This window comes from Mytilus californianus, unplaced genomic scaffold, assembly GCF_021869535.1.
Source record: "Mytilus californianus isolate M0D057914Y unplaced genomic scaffold, xbMytCali1.0.p SCAF_5, whole genome shotgun sequence".
Lineage (NCBI taxonomy): Eukaryota > Metazoa > Mollusca > Bivalvia > Mytilida > Mytilidae > Mytilus > Mytilus californianus.
Window position 1 is genome coordinate 95,032,529 of NW_026262701.1, and position 4,640 is coordinate 95,037,168.

The 4,640-nt window shown below is 38.8% G+C and overlaps 1 long non-coding RNA gene across 3 annotated transcripts; it reads left to right on the top strand.

Annotated features, from left to right (window-relative positions):
• The first annotated feature begins 1,405 nt into the window (after nt 1-1,405).
• On the top strand, nt 1,406-3,876 carry LOC127700289 (uncharacterized). Of its 3 annotated transcripts, none has more exons than XR_007981527.1 (4): nt 1,406-1,478; nt 1,834-2,675; nt 3,035-3,391; nt 3,668-3,876. It is a non-coding gene; the product is annotated as an uncharacterized LOC127700289 (long non-coding RNA). The 3 variants fall into 3 exon arrangements; XR_007981525.1 differs by lacking the exon at nt 1,406-1,478 and adding an exon at nt 1,759-1,794 and having other exon boundaries at nt 1,972-2,675; XR_007981526.1 differs by lacking the exons at nt 1,406-1,478; nt 3,035-3,391 and adding an exon at nt 1,759-1,794 and having other exon boundaries at nt 1,972-2,675.
• The last annotated feature ends 764 nt before the right edge of the window (nt 3,877-4,640 follow it).

Sequence of the window (4,640 nt, forward strand, 5' to 3'; positions counted from 1 at the left end):
GACATCCCCAATTATTTTTCTCTAAAAGCCCTGGAATAGGCCAATTCCCCTGTTTTGTCCCAATTTTTTGAATTTCGAGCCCTAGTTTCAGATTTTGGAACATAGCGCCACTCGAAACATTGCGCAAACGATGAGCCTGTTTTTCCTCTACAAGACGCATATAGCATTGCCCCGTGACATCCCTCATTATTTTTCTCTAGAAGCCATGAAATAGGCCAATCTCCGTTTTTTTCCAAATTTTTTCAAATTTCGATCCCTAGTTTCCGATTTTTGAACATAGCGCCACTCGAAACCTTGCGCAAACGATGCGCCTGTTTCTCCTCTACAAGACCTATATAGCCATACCCCGTGACACCTTCATTATTTTACTCTAGAAACCATGGAATTGGCCAACTCCCCCCCCCCCCCCCCCCCCAGTTTTTTTTCCATTTTTTCAAATTTCGAGCCATAGGTTCAGATGTTTGAACATAGCGCCACTCGAAACCTTGCGCAAACGATGCGCCTGTTTCTCCTCTTAGACTACAAGACCTTTATAGCCAAGTGTAAGTAAATTTTGGCTCAAAATGGTCTACATATTTTTTTCTATTACCAAAAGTTTAATTTCTGCAAATTTATTTGTTAGTTCAATTAAACAAAGACAACGAAAGTGATATTTTTTTCAGGGAAGGACTACTTTTACATATGTTCTAAATTGAAATGGGTGCATTGGTGGTCTAACACCTACAACCAATCCGTTGACAGGTGTAGATTTACTGTGGCACTGAATGTTACCCTGAAAAGGGCTGTGGCTTGTTTTATAACAAGATGTGGTATATCCTATTTCATGATAGACATGTAAATTGCAATTTCTGGGCGGACTTTTCTGCCTTTTAAATATATTTTTTTTAACGGCCGTTGCTGTCTTTTGCAATTTTTCGGTTAACAGATATATCGCCTAATTGTTCGCTGGTTTATTGTTCGCTGGCTTATTGTTCGCTAGCTTCAGCCTGGTGCCAGGCTGAAGCTAGCGAACAATAACTAGCGAACAATAAGCCAGCGAACAATAAGGCGATATATCTAAAAACCGAAAAAATGAATAAGACAGCAACGGCCGTTAAATGAAAAATATAAAACAGGCAGAAATTCCGTCCAATATTGCAATTTCAACACTATCATGAAATGGTATTTATCCCATCCATTGATAAAACAAGTCACATCTCTTTTTAGGCTAATATTCAGTACCACAGTAAATCTGCATCTGTCAACGGATTATTTGTAGGTGTAAAACCACCAATACACCCACTTCCATTTAGAACGTATGTAAAAGTAGTCCTTCCCTGTCAAATACAGCACCTTTGATGTCATTGTTTAATTGAACTAAGATACACATTTGCAGAAATGGGGGTTGGCCTATTCCATTGAGAAAAATAATGAGGGGTGTCACGGGATATGACTATATAGGTCTTGTAGAGGAGAAACAGGCGCATCTTTTGCGCAAGGTATCGAAGGGCGCTATGTTCAAAAACATGAAACTAGAGCTCAAAATTTGAAAAAAAAATTGTTAAAAACAGGGGGGGTGGCCTATTCCATGGCTTCTAGAGAAAAATAATGAGGGGTGTCACGGGGTATGACTATATAGGTCTTGTAGAGGAGAAACAGGCGCATCTTTTGCGCAAGGTATCGAAGGGCGCTATGTTCAAAAATCTGAAACTAGAGCTCAAAATTTGAAAAAAATTGTTAAAAACAGGGAGGTTAGCCTATTCCATAGCTTCTAGAGAAAAATAATGAGGGGTGTCACGGGGTATGACTATATAGGTCTTGTAGAGAAAAAAACAGGCACTTCTCTTGCGCAAGGTATCGAAGGGCGCTATGTTCAAAAATCTGAAACTAGAGCTCAAAATTTGAAAAAAATTGTTAAAAACAGGGGGGTTGGCCTATTCCATGGCTTCTACAGAAAAATAATGAGGAGTGTCACGGAGTATGACTATATAGGTCTTGTAGAGGAGAAACAGGCGCATCTTTTGCGCAAGGTATCGAAGGGGGCTATGTTCAAAAATCTGAAACTAGAGCTCAAAATTTGAAAAAAATTGTTAAAAACAGGGGGTTGGCCTATTCCATGGTTTCTAGAGAAAAATAATGAGGAGTGTCACGGAGTATGACTATATAGGTCTTGTAGAGGAGAAACAGGCGCATCTTTTGCGCAAGGTATCGAAGGGCGCTATGTTCAAAAATCTGAAACTAGAGCTCAAAATTTGAAAAAAATTGTTAAAAACAGGGGGGTTGGCCTATTCCATGGTTTCTAGAGAAAAATAATGAGGGGTGTCACGGGGTATGACTATATAGGTCTTGTAGAGGAGAAACAGGCACATCTTTTGCGCAAAGTATCGAAGGGCGCTATGTTAAAAAATCTGAAACTAGAGCTAAAAATTTGAAAAAAAGAATATTAAAAACAGGGGGTTGGCCTATTCCATGGCTTCTAGAGAAAAATAATGAGGGGTGTCACGGGGTATGACTATATAGGTCTTGTAGAGGAGAAACAGGCGCATCTCTTGCGCAAGGTATCGAAGGGCGCTATGTTCAAAAATCTGAAACTAGAGCTCAAAATTTGAAAAAAATTGTTAAAAACAGGGGGGTTGGCCTATTCCATGGTTTCTAGAGAAAAATAATGAGGGGTGTCACGGGGTATGACTATATAGGTCTTGTAGAGGAGAAACAAACGCATCTTTTGCGCAAGGTATCGAAGGGCGCTATGTTCAAAAATCTGAAACTAGGGCTCAAAATTTGAAAAAAGTGTTAAAAACAGGGGGGGGGTTGGCCTATTCCATAGCTTTTAGAGAAAAATAATGAGGAGTGTCACGGGATTTGACTATATAGGTCTTGTAGAGGAGAAACAGGCGCATCTTTTGCGCAAGGTATCGAAGGGCGCTATGTTCAAAAACCTGAAACTAGAGCTCAAAATTTGAAAAAAAGTGTTAAAAACAGGGGGTTGGCCTATTCCATGGCAACTATAGAAAAATAATGAGGAGTGTCACGGGGTATGACTACATGTTTATAGGTCTTGTAGAAGAAAAACAGGCGCATCTTTTGCGCAAGGTATCGAAGGGCGCTATGTTCAAAAATCTGAAACTAGAGCTCAAAATTTGAAAAAAAAATTGTTAAAAACAGGGGGGTTGGCCTATAACATGGCTTCTTGAGAAAAATAATCAGGGGTGTCACGGGGTATGACTATATAGGTCTTGTAGAGGAGAAACAGGCGCATCTTTTGCGCAAGGTATGGAAGGGCGCAATGTTCAAAAATCTGAAACTAGAGCTCAAAATTTGAAAAAAAAAATTGTTAAAAACAGGGGGCTTGGCCTATTCCATGGCTTCTAGAGAAAAATAATGAGGGGTGTCACGGGGTATGACTATATAGGTCTTGTAGAGGAAACACAGGCGCATCTTTTGCGCAAGGTATCGAAGGGCGCTATGTTCAAAAATCTGAAACTAGAGCTCAAAATTTGAAAAAAAGTGTTAAAAACAGGGGGTTGGCCTATTCCATGGCTTCTAGAGAAAAATAATGAGGAGTGTTCAAAAATCTGAAACTAGAGCTCAAAACTTGAAAAAAAAATTGTTAAAAACAGGGGGGTTGGCCTATAACATGGCTTCTAGAGAAAAATAATGAGGGGTGTCGCGGGGTATGACTATATAGATCTTGTAGAGGAGAAACAGGCGCATCTTTTGCGCAAGGTATCGAAGGGCGCTATGTTCAAAAATCTGAAACTAGAGCTCAAAATTTGAAAAAACAATTGTTAAAAATAGGGGGGTTGGCCTATTCCATGGCTTCTACAGAAAAATAATGAGGGGTGTCACGGGGTATGACTATATAGGTCTTGTAGAACAGAAACAGGCGCATCTCTTGCGCAAGGTATCGAAGGGCGCTATGTTCAAAAATCTGAAACTAGAGCTCAAAATTTGAAAAAAACACTTTTTTAAAAACAGGGGGGTTGGCCTATTTAATGGCTTCTACAGAAAAATAATGAGGGGGGTCACGGGTTATGACTATATAGGTCTTGTAGAACAGAAACAGGCGCATCTCTTGCGCAAGGTATCGAAGGGCGCTATGTTCAAAAATCTGAAACTAGAGCTCAAAATTTGAAAAAAAATTGTTAAAAACAGGGGAAATGGCCTATTCCATGGCTTTTAGAGAAAAATAATGAGGGGTATCACGGGGTATGACTATATAGGTCTTGTAGAAGAGAAACAGGCGCATCTCTTGCGCAAGGTATCGAAGGGCGCTATGTTCAAAAATCTGAAACTAGGGCTCAAAAATAAAAAAAAAACAGAGGGGGTTGGCCTATTGGTGTAATACGTCCATTGATTTTCTTTTTTTTTTTTTTTTTTTAAATTTGCAGTTTTCAAAAAAATGTGGAGAATTTGTCTTTGTTTCAAATTAAAAGATTAACATAAAATTTCATTGGATATAAGAAAATAACTATCACTGTCAGTTAACCAATCAAATTTGCTCCTTATTTAACCTGTGTACAAGCTTTAGTAACCATGCAACCTCAAGTTTCCAAAATATTCTATAGAAACCCCAAATAAAACAATAATGATTCTTTGAATACCCAAGATACATGTATATGTTTATGACCCAGAAATGTTTTACTGCAATAAAATGATGG